The 20532-nt window shown below is 36.3% G+C and overlaps 1 non-coding gene across 1 annotated transcript; it reads right to left on the bottom strand.

Annotated features, from left to right (window-relative positions):
• Nucleotides 1-19374: 19374 nt before the first annotated feature.
• LOC126000265 (U6 spliceosomal RNA) lies at nucleotides 19375-19481 on the bottom strand. Its single transcript, XR_007492619.1, has one exon. It is a non-coding gene; the product is annotated as a U6 spliceosomal RNA (small nuclear RNA).
• Between the last annotated feature and the right edge of the window lie 1051 nt (nucleotides 19482-20532).

Genomic DNA, 20532 nt, shown 5'->3' with positions numbered 1-20532 from the left:
TTTCTCTCTCTCTCTTTCTTTCTTTCCTCTCTCTCTCTCTTTCTTCTTTCTCTCTCTCTTTCTTTCCTTTCTCTCTCTCTTTCTCTCTTTCATTTCTTTCTCTTTCTTTCTTTCTTTCTCTCTTTCTTTTCTTTCTTTCTTTCTTTCTTTTCTTTCTTTCTTTCTTCTTTCTTTCTTTCTTTCTCTTCTTCTTTCTTTCTTTCTTTCTTTCTTTCTTTCTTTCTCTCTCTCTCTCTCTCTTCTCTTTCTTTCTTTCCTTATTTTCTTTCTTTCTTTCTTTCTTTCTTTTCTTTCTTTCTTTCTTTCTCTTCTTCTTTCTTTCTTTCTTTCTCTTTCTTTTTCTTCTTTCTTTCTTTCTTTCTTTCTTTCTTTCTTTCTTTCTTTCTTTCTTTCTTTCTTTCTTTCTTTCTTCTTTCTCTCTCTCTTTCTTTCTTTCTCTCTCTCTCTCTTTCTTTCTTTCTTTCTTTCTTTCTTTCTTTCTTTCTTTCTTTCTTTCTTTCTTTCTTTCTTTCTTTCTTTCTTTCTTTCTTTCTTTCTTTCTTTCTTTCTTTCTTTCTTTCTTTCTTTCTTTCTTTCTTTCTTTCTTTCTTTTCTCTTTCTTTCGGTTTTGGGCCACACCCAGTGGTGCTCAGGGGTTACTCCTGGCTGTCTGCTCAGAAATAGCTCCTGGCAGGCATGGGGGACCATGTGGGACACCGGGATTCGAACCAACCACCTTTGGTCCTGGATCGGCTGCTTGCAAGGCAAACACCGCTGTGCTATCTCACCGGGCCCAGTGTAGAATTTATATTTCTAAATTTATAAAATAAAGATTCAATAAACATACACTGTTATATTTCATGCATTACTTTAGATTTTTCTGTCCTTCAAAATCTGTTCTTTGTGTTTATATTAACTTACCTTAACATCTAGATATATTTTTCTGATAAAATTGAAGTCAAGGGTTAATATTCAATAATATCAAGGTTTATAATCTTAAATTTTCTCTCTTGATACTGTTGCTCTGTATGTCAGTAATATATAGTACATGTTCATTTAAATGTGATTATCTTAGACATATTTATATCTGTCTAACATTATATTTCTCACTTCTCTTTAAATATCATTTTAAAATATAAAGAATTATCTTCTTAATCAAGCTATCAATCTGAATTATTTTATATTTGTATATGCATATTTGTTTATCTTACTAGGATTAAGTTATATGAAGATAAAGTTGTGTTTGGTTCACAATAATATCAGAAAAACATAAGATATTGGTAAACAGAAGTTGAATATACGATACTAGTGAAACTTAGTGTCTTCAATGAATGTCACCGTCCTTTCAATAATTTTTCCAATATATAGTACACTTTCATTCTCTCTGGAAAAAATAATTACACAATGATTATTTTTCCAGTCTTTAGAACTGTACTTGTATTGTTTGAAGTATTGGGATTTTAAGATTTTGGGTTTTGATATATCTAAGTTGAATGACATTGAATCATATCTATCCATTTAGTCTTATCTCCTCAATTTAAATATTTGAACTCATTTTTATTTTGCCCCCCATCAAAGCGCTTTTATTTTATTTTTATTTTAACCTTATTTCCACATAAAATTTTATAGTATATGGTGTAAAATATATTCAAAATAATAGTAATATAACTGAAATAGAAGGAAAAGGTATCTTTATTTTATATTTTGATATCACTCAGTGCCTTGAATACTAATTTCAGATGTGTAAAAAGCAAAATGTTAGCTAATATTTCCTTGCAATAGGATTTTCCTCTTGTTTTGGGGAGCTGCACCTGGTAATGTTCAGGATTACTCTTGGCTCTCCACTCAGAAATCATTTCTGGCAGAATTTAGGAAACCATCTGTGATGCCAGGGATTCAATCAGGTTAGCCATGTGCAAGGCAAAGACTCTACTCACTGTAATACTTCTCTGGCTTCTTTTGTGCAATAATTTAGATTCAGAGCTACCCAAATAGTATATTGAGGATTAAACCAGGTTAGATATTTTCAAGGCAAACACCCTACCCACTGTAACTTAATAGTACATCGACTACCTTCCATTTTATTGAGATTCTCATTCATTTAAATTTAATAACTGTCAGTCTAGAATGAAAATTTTTGAGGTACATCTGTGGTCATTCATTGGCTCCACAATTGATCAAGATTATCATTCTTTATAGATATTAAATATTATATATTTATGTGATATGAGATAAAAGAATAATTAACAACATTTCTCAATAATGGTATCACATAGCATACTTAACCTAAATTCACTTTGAGTTTTATTCAACAACATACATCATGTGTCAACCAGGATTCTGAAACCATGAGATATAATAAACAGTGATAAGGAAAAAACTTACATAGCTATATTGTGTCTATCTCTTGTTCCTATACATATCACATGCTCCATTACTATTTGTATTCCATCAAACACAAGTTTATGGTTAAGATTAGAAGTCTGGGTCATGAATAATAGACTATTAGGGAAAAGGCGCAGAGGCACTACAAGTCTTAAATGTCAAAGAAAAATGCAGGAAGAGCAAAAGACTCCCATAGTGAACCCATTCTTTGTTCACATTCTTGCTCCATTACCCAGGGAGATTTAGAGATCTCAAGCTCAAAATAAAATTATTAAGGATTTTTGGATGTTAACAGCTGGGCATCATTAAATCAACTGTCAGACTCATCTCAAAATTTGAATTTCTGTGAATGCTGATGATTTGTCCAAAAAGATACTGGTTTGGCCCTGAGATAATTAATCATAAGAGCTGGGGAAGACAACTTGGCTAGGCTGTGCTCCAATTTTCTAATTTTCAATATAACTTAACTTTTACTATTCATAGATAGTAAGAGATAATATATTTGGAAAAAGTTCTATATAACAGATGGTGAGGATGATGACTCCATTTTATGAAAGCATATTTTTTATTTATTTTCTTTTATTTTTTTATTGGAAAAAGAAGATATATCCAATTTATATTGGAAACAGTGCTACAAAAGTATTCCACCCCCAAAAAATACAAACTTCAAGGGATCGATCATCAAGTTCAATAATCTCTTTGCCTTTTCCCTCACCTTATTGTCAGCTACTAAGTGTGATTGCGGCAGATATGATAGTACCACCTGTCAGACATTTGCCTTGCATGCAACCAACAGGTTCGATCTCCAAAACTCTATATAGTCCCCTAAGTCTGCCAAGAGTGATTTCTCAGCTCAGACTGGCAGTAAATCTTGAGCACAGTCTACTGTTTCCCACAAACAACAAAAAATTGTGTCTAAACCAGACAGAACATTGAGAACTATAATTAAATGGAGCATAGGGCATTTTTAGATAGGAAAATTATTGTTTCTTACATCATAATGTAGATATGTGATATTTGCCAAAATCCATAGCATAGGACAAAAGTAAATCCTACTATAAATTATTAGTTTTAGGCAATAATAAGGTATAATAACTATCTTCATTAACTTTAGCAAGCAAATCATATTAATGTTGAATATTTAACAGTGAGAAACCCTGTGCACAAGAACAGTGAGGTGACATAGATATGATCTGCAGCTTATATTTAATTTTTCTAAAAATTCAAACTGCAATACAATGAAAACTGCTAATTGAAAAACAAGTGCCATAAGTTCCTACTGAAGTTAATTTGGGGGAAGCAGCAAGTAATTATTGCTAAATAATACTCTGAATATATGTTTGCTTTCAGAAAAATATGCAAATGCAAAGCAGGTCTTCAATGAACTAAATATTCTGAAATAAAGGCAGAGCTAGATCTAACCAATGAGCACTTCAAGTGTTTGGTTAGGTTTTAACTATGGGGCTAGAATCTAGATCACTGTTTCTGTGTTTTGTTTATTAATACTTTTATACCACTCTCTAATCCACTGTATCACTATTTCTTAAGATGACACATTCCCCAAAATAAATTCTTAATGTCAATGATAGTTTTCCTGACTACAGGATTGCAGTTTATGGATCACTTCTACATGGGCCATGTTTTTCTTCACCCAGAGACTAAAGGCCACACATTATGTTTTTTGTTTGTTTGTTTTTGCAAAATTCCCCACCTAATAAATCAGAGTATTCTCAAAACCTACCAGTTACTTGCATTGCCTCAATAATCTCCATTTTCACATTTTCCTTTATAATAGAATATCAATCTTATATAGAACTCCAAAGACACATTTCTACATTGATTTGCAGCTCAGAGAAACCATGTGATCAAGATTTTTATAATGACATATAAGAAAATGTTATTGGATAAGACATCTTGGAAGAATTTCTCAAGCACAACCTTTGACTGCACATGACAAATCTATTCCATCATTCTACTTCCTACTTGGAAGTAGTAGTGTGATTTTGCCCAATTACTTTAGAATTACTAACATGAGGAGAAACTGAAAAAGAAATTCTGACTACAATTATTTAATAATTTTGCAGATCAAAGAACTTCTATTTATTATTTTTGATCTAATCTTGTGGTAACAGATTTCTGTAGAGAAAAATTATCAAAACAAATCCATTTAAAGTCATTGCTTATATACTTTGATTCAAATCATCCTGCATGAAAATAACCTAATTTTGTGTATTTAAGGTTTATCCATAGCACATAGTAACACACATGCACACACAAGTACATATGTACACGTGCACTCAGACACACTCACAGTAGTAATAACAATTTATACTCTAGCCCCCAACGATGTTTATATATTAAGTTAGTTCTTCTTGTAAGCTTTCACAACACTTTAGTGGTCATAATGGTAAATAGATATTTACATGTTCTAGGATTTGTATCTTGACATGAAGGTTGATTTGAAGGATCTCTTTGAGGAAAGTGTCAATCAAAAATTCAACTCCCAAGGCATTTTACTTTCTTTCTTTTCCTTTACAAATAGTATCTTCTTAAAAAGGGAAGACATAAAATGATCACACACATTTGTGGGATATTAAAAAAGACAGTATGGTAATAATGTCTAGCTAGATAAAATAGAAATGAGGGCCAGGAGAACCGGTTTGTAGTAGGAATCTTGTCAAAAATAGCAGGAAGTGAAGTGAGGGCAGAGTAGGGACCACTATGACAATGATTGTTGTAAACAATCACTCTGGAAAAGAACTGGGTGCTGAAAGGAAGTAAAGTGATATGCAGGATATCGATTCAGTAACAATATGGCAAAACACAGTGTCTAAAAGAGAAAAAGGAAAACAGAGAGGGAGAACAAAACATCTCTGATAGAGGCAAGGTGGGTGGGGCTGAAGAGAAAAAAAATGGTGACAGGAATATTGGTGACAGAAAATGTGCATTGGTGACAGGATGGGTGTAGGAACTTTGCAGACAATGTATGATTGACAATCACGAATAGTTTATCTCAACGTGACTCAAGGAATTTACATATGGGAAATCTACATCTGCCCAGTGGGGCCTGACTGTGAGAAACTGTAAGTGCTGCCTCTGTGTGTTTGTCTCTTGTCCTGTCTCCTGAACCTCTTGGGAGTGGGCCGAAAAGGGCCAAGAAATTCGCTCTCCCAGAGGCTCATTCACGGGCCAGAACGCCAAGGAACTGCTTCCAAACGTGAAAACCGACTATGAGCAGTACTTTGCAGAAGGCAGGTCCCCTATTTGCGATGTCAGGCTGGGAAACTCTACGCCTACCCAGTGGGGCCTGACTGTGAGAAACTGTGAGTGCTGCATGTGTGTGTTTGTCTCCTGTCTTGTTTCCTGAACCTCTTGGGAGTGGGCCATAAAGGGCCCAGAAAATTCACTCTCCCAGAGGCTCCAGAGAGCACAGCCACTCAGCTTCACTATGGGGTCATGCGCTCTTTCTAATGAAAGAACGTCACTGCAACAAGAAGAAATAATCACATTAAGAACTGTGCTGGACCACTGAAGCCCAGCATTTTTCCCCAGACTGTCTTCTCTACTGTGTGCTCGGGCCTAAGATTTGATCTTGTGTGAGGCTTCATCCACAGAGGACTCCCCTTCCTTGGAGGCAAGTCAATTCACCCAGAAAGGGCTGAACCAGAGGAGATTGGCCTCGCACATCATTTAGCCAATGAATAACACCACAACATGTAGAAAAACCCACAGTAATGTGACAATGGGGAAACAACGCAGGCCAGCATCAGACATAGAGAATGAAGATGACAATTCTGATGACCAGAAAATGGCCAACCAACTAATCAATCTCTCAGATAAGGAGTTTAGACAAGAAATATGGAAGATGCTCAAAGAACTCTAAGAAATCATGGATCAAGTTGAACAGAACACTAATAAGAACCAAGAAAATATGAAGACAGAAATCACAAAACTCCAAACTGAAATAACAGGTCAAATAACAGGCCTAAAAACTCAGTAAACAAATTGAATGACAAAATGGATAAGCTATCCAACAGGGTAAAAAAGCTGAGAATAGAATTGGTGCTGTGGAATGAGATAAATAACAACTCCATACAGTGGGAGAGATTGGAAAAAAACTTAAAGCAAATGAACAGACAATGGAAAATTAGTTAAATAATGGGAACACATGAAAATAGAAGTCTATGATAAGCTCAACAGAAACAACTTAAGAATAATTGGAGTCCTAAAGACCCAGGAAAAAAATTTCCAGGAAGAATCAACAGTCAATAATGTTGTGTATGTAAACATTTTATGGGATTATTATGTTACTGACCCTACCCTGATCTGTGATTGTGCCCAACCCTAGGGTAGTACCTAATTCTGCTTCCACCATTGAGTGATATCTGATCCCACCATTGGGTGGTACCTGATTCTGGGGAATAAAAACAAGGGTCTGTGGAAGGCGAGGGGCTTTTGGCTGGAACTGATGCTGAGGCTTTGAACTTCAGTCTTGTCCACCGAATTAAGCTAATATTTCCACAAGCCTGACTGTCTGCAAGCTGTTTATTCGCAGCTTCACCTCAGAACAGCAGGCTGAACAGGGTGGCAGAAGCATGCTCTGAGCTGGAGGAGAAAGACCTTATCTTCTATTCCTCCATCAGTCAAATTCTTCAGGGGCTAACTTGCAGCACAAAAAATCATTAAAGAGAAACTTCCAGAGCTATGGAATATATGCGATCAAATCTGCATGCCCGAAGAGTACCAACCAAAAGAGACCCCAGAAAAAAATACCCCAAGACACATCCTAGTCACAATGACGAAACCCACAAATAGAGACAAAATTCTAAAAGCAGCAAGATCAAAAAGGGAAATTACATTCAAGGGAACATCTCTGAGATTTACAGCAGACCTGCCACCAGAAACACTCAAGGCCAGAAAGCAGTGGTGGGACATAGTAGCAAAACTCAATGAAATAAATACTTCACCTAGAATACTGTACCCAGCAAAACTCACTTTCAGGTTTGAAGGAAAAATACATGGTTTCACAGAAAAAACAACAGCTGAGAAACTTTACAGACTCAAAACCAGTCTTAAGAGAAAAAATGAAAGAACTAACTTAAGACAAGACTGACCAAAAGATAAAACCAATTTCTATATAAAGATGGCATTAAATCCCAGGACAATTATTTCTCTCAATGTCAATGAACTAAATGCACCAGTAAAGAGACACAGAGTGGCAAAATAGATCAAAAAACTCAATCAACCTTCTGCTGCATACAGAAATGCACCTGAATAGTAAAAACAAACATCAACTCAAAAAAAAAGGCTGGAGAAAAATTATCCAAGCAAACCACACCCATAAAAATGCTGGAGTGGCCATACTAATATCAGATGAGGCAAACATTATACTCAGGAAAGTTCTAAGGGACAAAGATGGATATTTTGTATTATTCAAGGGATATGTACAGCAGGAAGAAGTCACTCTCCTAAACATATATGCACTGACTGAGGGAATAGCAAAATATTTAATACAATTGTTAACAAATCTGAAAAATAATATCAATAACAACACAATAATTTTGGGGGACCCCAACATGGCTTTGTCAACACTGGTTAGGTCAACCAGACTGAAACCCAACAAGAATATACTAGACCCGAGAAGAGAAATGGAAGAGGCCTAGAATATATAAGCACACATCTGAAAAGAAGAAGGGGCCTAGCCTGAATAGCTTTACAATTCAGCTCATAGCATTAGAAAGTGCTCAACAAAAGGACCCAAAAATAGGGAGACAGAAGGAAAAAAACAAAGCTGAGAGCAGAAATTAACGAAGTGGAAACCCAAAAAACAATCTGAAAGATCAACTAAATCAGAAGTTGGTTCTTCAAAATAACAAACGAGATTGATAGACCACAGGCAAAACTAACAAAGAAAGAGAGAAAGAAACTTGATAACTCTTATTAGGAATGAAAAAAGAGAGATCACTACTGATATGGCAGAGATTCAAAGTGTAATCAGAAACTACTTTGAGAAACTCTATGCCACTGAAAATGAGAACCTAAAAGAAATGCATAAATCCTTGGACTCTTATAATCTTCCACGGTTGAATAAATAGGATGTAGCATATCTAAACACCCCATCACTATTGATGAATTTAAAAAGGTAATCAAATGTCAGCCCAAAAACAAAAGCCCAGACCCACATAGATTCACTAATGAATTCTTTCAAACTTTCCAAAAGGAACTGCTACCAATCCTGGCAACTCTTTCATAAAATAAAAAAAGGGAACACTTCCAAATAGCTTTTTGAAGCCAACATCACCTTAATACCTAAACCAGACAGAGATGCTACAAAAAAGAAAAGTACAAACCAATATCATTGATGAATACAAATGCAATGATCCTCAAGAAAATCCTGGCAAATAGGATTCAATGCCTCATTAAGAAGACCATCCACTACAATCAAGTAGGTTTCATCCAGGAATGCAAGGATGGTTTAACAACCATAAATCTATCAACATAATACACATCAAAAACAAGAAAAATAAAAATCACATGATCATGTCAATAGATGCAGAGAAGACATTTGATATGGTCCAACCCTCATTCTTGATCAAAACTCTCAGCAAGATGGGAATGGAAGGAACCTTTCTCAATATAGTTAAGGCCATCTACAACAAGCCAGTGGCAAATATTATCTTCAACAGAGAAAAACTAAAAGCCTTCCCTCTAAATTCTGGCACAAGACAAGGCTGTCCTTTCTCACCACTCCTACTCAACATAGCACTGGAAGTACTCCCTATAGCAATTAGGCAAAAAAGAGATATCAAGGGAATCCAGATAGGAAAGGAAGACGTCAAGCTCTCCTTCTTTGCAGGTGAAATGGTATTCTACTTAGAAAAACCCTAAAGACTCTACCAAAAAGCTTCTAGAAACAATAGACTCATAGAGCAAGGTGGCAGGCTACAAAATTAACACACGAAAATCAATGGTCTTTCTATACATCAATGGTAATAAGGAAGAAATGGACATTAAGAAAACAACCTCATTCAAAATAGTGCCACACAAACTCAAATATCCTGGAATCAACTTGACTAAAAATGTGAAGAACCTATACAAAGAAAACTATAAAACTCTGCTCCAAGGAATAAGAGAGGACACACGGAAATGGAAACACATACCTTGCTCATAGATTGGCAGGATTAACATCATCAAAATGGCAATACTCCCCAAAGCATTGTACATATTTAATGTGATCCCTCTAAAGATACCCATGACATTCTTCAAAAAAGTGGATCAGGCACTTTTGAAATTCATGTGGAATAGTAAACACCCTATGATAGCTAAAGCAATCATTGGAAAAAAGAATATGGGAGGAATTACTTTCCCCAACTTTAAACTTTACTACAAAGCAATAGTTTTCTAAACAGCATGGTATTGGAATAAACACAGGCCCTCTGATCAGTGGAATAGGCTTGCATACTCAGAGAATGTTCCCTAGACATACAATCACCTAATTTTTGATAAGGGAGCAAGAAATCCTAAATGGAGCAAAGAAAGCCTCTTCAACAAGTGGTGTTGGCACACCTGGCTAGCCACTTGCAAAAAATTGAACTTAGACCACCAGTTAATATCATATATGAAGGTAAAATCCAAATGTATTAAAGACCTCTATATTAGAACCGAAACTATAAGATATATAGAACAACACGTAGGCAAAACACTCCAGGACATTGAGACTACAGTCATCTTCAAGGAGGAAACTGCACTCTCCAAGCAAGTGAAAGTAGAGATTAACAGATGGGAATATATTAAGCTGAGAAGCTTCTGCACCTCATAGGAAATAGTGCCCAGGATACAAGAGCCACCCACTGAGTGGGAGAAACTATTCACCCCAACCCATCAGATAACGGGCTAATCTCCAAACTATACAAGGCACTGACAGAACTTTACAAGAAAAAAAAACATCTAATCCCATCAAAAATGGGGAGAAGAAATGGACAAACACTTTGACAAAGAAGAAATACAAATGGCCAAAGGACACATGAAAAAAAGCTCCATATCACTAACCATCAGGGAGATGCAAATCAAAACAATGATGAGGTACCACTTTACATCACAGAGATTAGCACACATCACAAAGAATGAGAACAAACAGTGTTGGCAGGGATGTGGAGAGAAAGGAACTCTTATCAACTGCTGGTGGAAATGATGTCTAGTTCAATCTTTATGGAAAGCAATATTGAGATTCCTCCAAAAACTGGAAATTGAGCTCCATACGATCCAGCTATACCACTCCTAGGAATATACCTTAGGAACACAAAAATACAATACAAAAATCCCTTCCTTACACCTATATTTATTGGTGCACTATTTACCATAGCAAGACTCTGGAAACAACCAAGCTGCCTTTCAACAGACAAATGTCTAAAGAAAATATCGTACATATATACAATGGAATATTATGCAGCTGTCAGGAGAGATGAAGTCATGAAATTTTCCTATACATGGATGTACACGGAATCTATTATGGTGAGTGAAATAAGTCAGAGAGAGAGAGAAAAAAACACAGAATGGTCTCACTCATCTATGGGTTTTAATAAAAATGAAAGACATCTTGCAATAATAATTTTCAGACACAAAAGAGAAAAGGGCTGGAAGTTACAGCTCACCTCATGAAACTCACCACAAACAGGGATGAGTTTAGTTAGAGAAATAACTTCATTTTGAATTATCCTAATAATGAGAATATATGAGGGAAATAGAAAGCCTGTCTAGAGTACAAGCAGGGGTTGGGTGGGGAGGAGGGAGATTTGGGACATTGGTGATGGGAATGTTGCACTGGTGATGGGTGGTGTTCTTTACATGACTGAAACCCAAACACAATCATGTATGTAGTCAAGGTGTTTAAATAAAATATATATAAAATAAATCTATATATAATATTAGTTTATATATACATATATATCATACATATATACATAAAGTGAAGGGACCTCTGTTCCATTACTGAGAAATGTAGAAAGAAGTAGTTCCATGGTAGACTACCAGCAAGCCATGGTAACACATAAGTCTATTTCATGACCATCTACCAAAATGCCATTCTCTACTAATTCTGCTTTTTCTTGAGCACCATGTTTGATATAGAACAGGTGGAAATACAGATTTCTAAAAGATTTCAATCTTTCCCATAGGCTACTAACCTTGGTATTTTCAAATTTTCTGGATAGTAGCAGGAGTGAGCCTAAGAACAGATCTAGAATTAGCCTCTGAGCATTACCAATTGAGACATTTCCTTTACATACCCCAAATCAGAAATCAATAAGAATAAAAATATTCATTTCATATGCCATCTAATATTTTACTTTTATTAACATTTAAATTCTATATAAAATATATTTACATAATCTCATAACAAGCTTTTACAACCTTTTCATAATGAAAATCACAAAAGGACATAATGAAAAAATCAGTTTTATAAGGACAGTATTTTAAGATGAGCAAAGAAATGAAGAAAGCCAGCAGATAACTAATAGGTGTTGACTCGTGTAATATGCATACAAAAGAAAAGCAAGAAGGAGAGCTAGAAGCTACTCAAGAAGCAGCAAAACAATAAAAGTAAAATTAGTAAAACAAGTAGCATATGACATTGCAGAATATATATAAAATAGGATATTTGATTTCAAAACATTCTGATCTGAGCAGTAGTGAAAGAAAGAGTTAGGAGATATGGTCTGCAGTTCCTGAACTGTGTAATTGAAAGTGTTTAAGGGCATGAGCTTCTAATAGAGAAATGATGTTATATCATGACTTAAATACATAAAGTGCATTTAAGAAATCAAAATGAATTTAATTTGACAGTACCTAATTACTCAGTTAACTCATAATATGGCATTCACATCAGGAGAAAATTAACATTGCTGCTTCAATTTTACAGTATACTTAATATATTGGTATAACATGAATGATACATTGATTACTTGGTGTGTTTTCAAAATAAGTAAGTTTCAGGTTTGAAACAAATGATGACCATTATGCAAAAATATTTATGCATTTGAGCATGATTCCACTGAATATTAGCAATGGCAGTGTTCCATCCAAACTCTTAATGGCTCTTAATTATATGTTACTCTCTCTTTCTTTCATGGTGAAAAGCATCTATTACAGCTAATCTCAGATACTGCATTAATAATGTCATTATGGCCATAAATAACATACTCATCAAATTCATCAGGTACTTATCCATTGGAATAAATTTGATCTACAGTCATTCCAACAGCCTCAGTTACAGAGAAAACAAACAAGCAAACAAAACTCTGGCTACAATCAAAATGTCAGGCTTTAGACTCTTGTCTTGAATTCCAGTTCTATCCCAACTGTCAGTTGTGGTTCCTGTGCACAGACCTAGGCTTAAACTCTTAACACCAAGTTATAAGAATTTAGTCCAGGGGTTGGGAAGATGGCGCTAGAGGTAAGGTGTCTGCCTTGCAAGCGCTAGCGTAGGACGGACAGCCGTTCGATCACCCGGCATCCCATATGGTCCCCCCAAGCCAGGGGCGATTTTTGAGCTCATAGCCAGGAGTAACCCCTGAGCGTCAAACGGGTGTGGCCCAAAAGCCAAAAAAAAAAAAAAAAAAAGAATTTAGTCCAGAAAAGGAAAGGCTACTCATTGAAATGTATAAAATTAGGTAAGAGTGCTCACAAGTGAGATTATAATGAAAGACCTCTCTAGTGCTGCACTAGAAATGATCAATCCATCAAAACTCTGTGTTTCTCCTCAAGGCAAGTATCCTGGTTTCAATGTATCACTTGGAGTCCTTCTGAGAGCCTATGGACTGGGTCTCTTGGTTGATTAAGTGAACAAAACGTGTGTCAGATTGAGGTGGGGCCATGTCCAATCTTTTTAGGTTGTGGAGTCTTAAATCAAATCTAGAGGATGGCTATAGGCATTCCTGTGACACTTGTTACCAGGAACAGCCATTGGGTAGGAGCCAGTGAGCCATATAAACATGTTCTTATTCACTGAGATGGTCTCTGAGTACATCCCCAGTCATGGAAGCTACAACTGATGAAGTCCAGGTTGGCAATTATATACTGTTGTACTCTTGTAGCAAGGACTAATTTGACAGAATACCTATACTGGTGGGAGGTGGGAGGCATCGCATATAGGGGATGAAATCCAAGAAGCAGTGAATGCAGAAAGAACTCACCAATTCCTAGATGGTGACTGTGTTTTCTGAGTGGAGAATCCTCTGGTATATTCTGAGGGAAGTCAGCAATAGTGAGCAATGCAGAAGTATCAAAGGTTAAAAAATGAGGATACATGAAATATATATATATATATATATATATATATAATGAGTTATTTGACTATCTATATTTTTCATTATGTCTTTATTTGGCGGTGAGCCAACCACCTCCATGCTCAGGACTTACTCATGGCATTGTGCTCAGGAATCACTCCTGAAAAGCCAGGGGGATCATATCAAGTTTCAAACCTCAGTCTGCAAGCACACTATAACTAAAACTCTTAATCTCATTTGTATATTATTAATTATCATCATCACCATCATTATCATTTGGCTTAGAACCATACCTGACAGTCTTTAGGGATCACTCATCATGGAGCACAGGGCACCCTGTGTGGTGCTAGGGATCAAAGCAGTGTCAGTGGAGTGAATGGCAAGCATTTTTATTGTGGTACTGTCTCTCCAGCCCAAATGACTACACAAGTAGTAAAGGTATCATTTTATGACTCTTCAAAATGTATTCGACTATACTACTTTGTAATAATATTTTCAGAAAGTGAGTGGGTGGCTATTGGGGTAATTACGATCTGCTAATGGGTTTCAACAAGGTGGACCAAACATAGAAATCACTAAATATATAATAGTAATTGTACCACACATGTATATAGACATGTAACTACACTTGCAGTTATCAATAATTCTGATTTAAAGATTAATCTACATATTGCCTGAGAATAAATGTCAAATACAGAACCCTGAAAGTTACAAAATCATAAAGCATTTTAATGACTAAAAATGAGCATGCATCTGTAGGATACAAAAGCAAGAAGGATTAGGGAGAAAAAGAGAGAAGGAGGAAAAGGAGAGGAAGTAAAAGAGAAAGAAAGGGAGAGATAGAAGTATTCCAAACTTATTTAACAAGAGATGTCAGACTGACAAGTATTCGAATGAAGCGCATAAATATTTAAAGAGCCAATGCAAGGGTAATACTAGTTTTTGAGATGAAAGAAAATTTTGAACTATATGTATGCATGCAAGCAGAAATGAATAAGTCCAAGTTGACTCAAGTCTTTCTCCAATGTAACATAATAAATGAAATAGCATTATAAAATTCTTTCTTGGTGCTTACTTGGTATTTATAGGATGTACTGAAATTGAAATTACAATAGGAAACTTCACAACTTAGGGTGACATAACTAAGTAAATAAAAATGGAGGATTTGTGGGGCCAGAGAGATAGCATGGAGGTAAGGCGTTTGCCTCTCATGCAGAAGGTCGGTGGTTCAAATCCCAGCATCCCATATGGTTTCCTGAGCTTGCCAGGAGTTATTTCTGAGAGTAGAGCCAGGAATAACCCCTGAGTACTGCTGGGTGTGACCCAAAAACCAAAAAAACTGCAGGATATGTGCTATTTAACTCCACATATCAAAATTTATTTCAGATGTACACAGTTATTTTTCAAGATAGTTATGCAATCATTCCTATGCTACAGAAATATTTTTAAAGATTGATATTAAAAATTCCATCCTTTTTCTTAATAAAATCTGAATTCATAGCAAGACTCTGAATCAACTTTATGTATCCCTAGGGATTCTATGACTTTTCAAAAGAAAAGGGGGTTCTGATGACCAGACATTTCCAAAAAGGAACAAGTTTGACACTTGGTAATCTGGTTAAAGAGTTTTTAAATTACATTTATCGCCTACTGTTATGAACTTTGGAATAAGGAATTACAATTGTTTTATAGTTGGTATAAAACACCTCTGACATATTTATGTAAGTGTGAAAAAGAAAGTTCCTTATACTGTGAACTCATATTTTATACTAAAATACAAATAGTAGGTCAGTTTAGTTCATTTCTTTCTTTAGAGAAAAATCAGAATTTTTAATAGGTAGTAGCAATCATCTGAGTTTCATAAAACTGATTGGAAAACTGTTCAGACTGGATTAAACAAATGGCTATAGCTCTTGAATAATAACCTATCATTTAAATAGAGAATATGACATTCAGTCCTAGGGGTCTTCTCCATATAATTTATCTGTCATAGCATGTAATGAAATGTAATCTAAAGGACATAACATGACATAACTGGGTATAACAGTTTAGAAATTTTCTAAATTATTTTTATATCATCTTATTCAATATTATTCAAACTCTCACCCATTAGTTATAGATCAATTCAGACTTCATTCTGAATAAGCAGAAAAGTCAGTGATCATGGTCTCCAGAAATCCAAATATTCAACCAAGGTTTTGAGATTCATTAACATTGGAGATGAAACAGAAAATCTACAAATGTCAGTATCATTTGGATTGACCAAAATATCTGGCAAGGTTTGTCTGGAAAATATTCAGAGCCAGACCAAAAATACAAATTAAGAACGGACAATTCAGTGACTCAGTATCTGGGAAAGGAAACATATTTAATACGTAGTATTTGACTGCACTTCCACAGTGCAATGATACTTTCTTTGTTAGAACATTATTCTGGCTCCTTCCTGGGAGCCGGGAGCCTAGCAGGAGGAGGTTTGGTAGGCCCACGCCATGCCGGAGGCCTGCTTGGCCAGGCCTAGGGGGGGTGCGGGATTTGGGTAACCCCAGCACCCCTCGGCCACCTTGCTCCAGATCTCCAGGGCTTCCCCGGGCCACACGCCTGGGCAAGCCGGTGAGTTGGGTCCCTTGGTGGAGCTTGAAGGTACCCTAGGCCTTCCCCCACTATCCATGCGGCTCCTTAGGGAGGGTCTGGGTGGGGCTCTGAACTTCTGTTCTCCCAGCTTCTTGAAGGATCTCTCCTTCCTGGGAGCCGGGAGTCTAGCAGGAGGACGTTTGGCTGGCACTGGTAATTTCTGTCCAGTCTACATTTTCAAGAAACACAAGAAACATTAATAGTACTCTCACAAGAAACATTAATAGTACTCACTATCATTGAATTATGTTTTTATGTATGCAGAATGTCCATTTTGTACTCTGCCCTTTTGCATACCCCTTCATAAGTTCATACTTCTCTTTAACTTCTTTAACTCCTATCATCATTACTCCTTTTTTACCCTTTCTTTTTTTTTTTTTTTTTTTGGTTTTTGGGCCACACCCAGTAACGCTCAGGGGTTACTCCTGGCTATGTGCTCAGAAATTGCTCCTGGCTTGGGGGACCATATGGGACACCGGGGGATCGAACCGCGGTCCGTCCAAGGCTGGCGCAGGCAAGGCAGGCACCTTACCTTTAGCGCCACCGCCCAGCCCCCCTTTTTTACCCTTTCTAACTTAAGTACTGTTGAGTCCTAATTCACAGACCAAAGTGGTGCCCTAGAGTTAACACCCACCCAACTATTTTAAAAGGCATAAAAAGGACACATATCTTTTCAACATTTTATGGGTGTTTTCTTTGATGGCTATAACTTTTGCTAAATACTTTCTTATACAGTGATGATTCCCCCCCCCGTGTTTTTTATCTTCTCTTTGTGAACTGCTCAATATGGAATTTGGTGTAAAAGAATCCCTCAGTTTAATACTTATGTTTGAACCAAGTGATGGGTCTTGTTGGAAATGTTCTTATGCCCCCATATATCTGATAGCACCACGTGGCTATATATCTTGTTTGCGTAGGCACACTAACATAGGAAAATACTATACATACCAATAAGTTCTTATCTAATAGAAATGGGAACACACAAATCTTGTAGTGCAATGAGACCTTACACCCTGAACATTGACATAAAGACCTGGCACAGGCCTCAGAAGAATGGGCATTCTCCATTTACCCCTTGATCTACAGAAGACATTTACAAAACATCCAAGGTTGTATATAACATCACCCGGAGGCCTTCCTGTACCAGGGACGATCCTACAGCTGCTCTGACATCGATCTACTCAAAAGAGACATCCCTTAACACTGAGAAGACAACAAGAACAATGACCTGCTTACTGGACAGGGCTTGCTGTATTGCCCCTTTATGGTGAGGTTTGTCTATAACATCACCTGGAAGCAATCCTCTACCACGGAAGACCCTACCACTGCTCAGACATCGTCCTGCTCAAAAGAGACTTCCCTTAACACTGAGAAGACTTAACAACAACAACCTGCTTACAGGACAGGGCTTCCTGCATTCCCCTTTCATGGTGAGGTGAAATGAGAAGGCACTCCACATCATGACTTCAATGTAGGACATGCAGATTCCAGAATCTTTAATACAGAAACATGAGACCAACAACAGAGACTGTGTGATAAGTGTGTTGGCGCTACGGACAATGTCTTGGAGCGAACGATAACTTTCCTGAGGCCTAGAGCTGGTCTTATGCCAGGAAACTTCAGGGGTAGGATCTCTTTGTATTTAGGCCAAGGCTATTCTTTTCCATGCCTCTCATATTTTGGTGGGCCTATGCAAACAACAATTGCCACTCTAACACCGTTTTTACTGTGCTCCTTTGACTCTAATCCCTAAAACACACCCACTTAAAATTTGAGGTTAATTTAAGCTAATATGCATGTACATGGAAATGTAAAAAATACTATGCCTCTAATGTTTAAGGAGTTACGTAAGTTTGATGGCTTTAGATTGCCTTGTGTGCTGTTAAGAAATATTATAATGTGCTACAATCTGGGGACTTGAGGGAAAAAGTAATTGCACATGCATTCTGTTTTATTTATCTTAACTTTCTTTGGTGAAAGTTCAAAGTTAAGATATCAGCAAGGGGACTTCTTCAGATAATTATGTTATGGGTGATTGTCCTTCCACTGTAACTTTACCTTATCCTCTTTCTTTGCATCTTTTGTTCTCATAATTCATAATAAAAAAATGGACCAAAAAAAAAACAACAACAAAAAAAATGGACCAAAAAAAAAGAACATTATTCTGATTTATTTTTCTTCCCAATACATAGGATAAAATCCCAGAAAATATAATAAATAAGTTTGTGAATTTGACTCTAGAAAAGTGACTATTACAATACTTCAAAAATGAAATAGAGCTAAGGACACAATATATGATTAATATAATAAATATCCAAATCTTGCATTATTGAATGTATTTTACGTGAGACTTCTTAGAATCCAAATCTTGAATTCATAGCTATAGGTTAAAGAACACATTAGAAGTAGAAATTGTATTAAAAATTAAAAGATCAGTAATTATGTAAAAATATAAAACAGTCAAATATTAGCTGAAATATGTCATTTATGTTTAACCAAAAGAATCACATTACTATATAACACATCAAATTATTCCATTAGTATAGCAGTATGTGACAGAAAGTGACAAATAAAGAGAGCATGACAGAGAGAGATATTACAGATAGAGTATTACAGATGTCCTCAAATTTCTGCACTTTCCCTAAGTTTGCCTTGCAGGAAAACTTTATAAAAAATTCTACCTTGAGTACTAGGTAACTATTTTGCTTGGGTGAGAACTCTTCAAAACACCTTGAATTCTCTACAGGTTGGGTTTGAATTGATTTGTAACTTTCTTGTATTCATAAACTTTATACTGTGGTGAACTTTTTTCAATTTCTATATTCAGTTCTAACACCCTTTTTAGGGTTGTCCTTAAAAAGAAGCTCAGAAGTAGAGAACATGCCAAATTATCAAGTCCCACAATATGCAATCCTGGTGACAGAAATTAAGATCTAGCCATGTGAAATTGAGACTTCCCTGAAAGCCAGCTTTAAAAAGCCAGCTTTAAAAAATCATTCCACCACCATCCACCATTGACAGCCTCCCAACACTCCTTGTCTATCCCTAGTAACTAAATTATTCTTATTTTTCTTTTCTTTTTTTTTCTTTTTTTTTTTTAAATGTGGAACGCTTCACAAATTTGTGTGTCATTCTTGCACAGGGACTATGCTAATCTTCTCTATATTGTTCCAATTTTAGTATATGTGCTGCCGAAGCGAGCACTTATTTTTCTTTTCATTTAGACTTTATCTCTCTGAGTCCTGAACATAAGAGAGTATGAGCTGACACTCAAGAAACCCTTACAGAGTTCAGACTCAATTGTTGGGTGAAAACAAAAGAATTTGGGACCTTAATGATGGACTTAATTCTAATCAGAAGGCTAAATTCTCTTTGATCTTCTATCCTGTCCCCCAAAGGAATGGATTCTGGAGAAACAAGGGGGATATAATAGCCAGAGGAGATTAAGAAAAAATTGGATGTGACCTGAGAAACTATATTTGTTATGATTCGACAAGCCCTACCAGGATTGATCCTTGAACACAAAATTAGGAGCAGTCTCCCTGAGCACTGCCGGATGTGGTCCCCAAAGCAATAACAAGATATCAGATGGCAGGTGAGAGGGGAAAGACAGTAATAATCTTTGAAGTCCCTCGTTTGTTTCCAGGTATTTGGGCCATATGCATTAGTAGAGGGGGGCTATGTCAGGCATTTACTTGGAGGCTTTGTGGGGAACCAAATAGTGATGAAGATTGAATTGGTTCAGCCACACTGAAGGCAAATGTCTTAAACACTAATCCTTGTATATCTCTCTGGTACTAGATTCCTCTTATAAGCACATTCTATCATTTCTTTGCATAGATTTCTATACCATAAAAACATAGTTTACAAAACAATTGCTGCATAGGGCTTAGACTAATTTGGAAATTAGTTTTATTGCTCCCATGTTCCTATGTGAATGGGAGACTTCTTTTTTGAGACTTAGTTTCCTTGACTCAAATAAATGAGAAAGGTGTTAGGAAGTTGTAAGATAATCTGCCAGTGCTTTTCCTTTTTCTTTAATTGAGACAATATTGGTTAACAAGACTATATAGTGGGGTCCAGTGTGATAGCACTGCAGGTAGGGCCTTTTCCAGGACATGTGCCTGATACCCCAGCATCTCATATGATCCCCTGAGCTCCTATTGAAGAGCCAGATGTAACTATTTAGCACTGTCAGGTGTGACCTTAAACCACCCAAGACTGTATCTGTGTTAGATGTATAATTTCACACCTT

The sequence above is a fragment of the Suncus etruscus genome, chromosome X (genome assembly GCF_024139225.1).
Source record: "Suncus etruscus isolate mSunEtr1 chromosome X, mSunEtr1.pri.cur, whole genome shotgun sequence".
In the NCBI taxonomy this organism is placed as follows: domain Eukaryota; kingdom Metazoa; phylum Chordata; class Mammalia; order Eulipotyphla; family Soricidae; genus Suncus; species Suncus etruscus.
The sequence above is the reverse complement of the archived record's forward strand: the minus strand, read 5'-3'. Positions and strand labels throughout refer to the sequence as shown.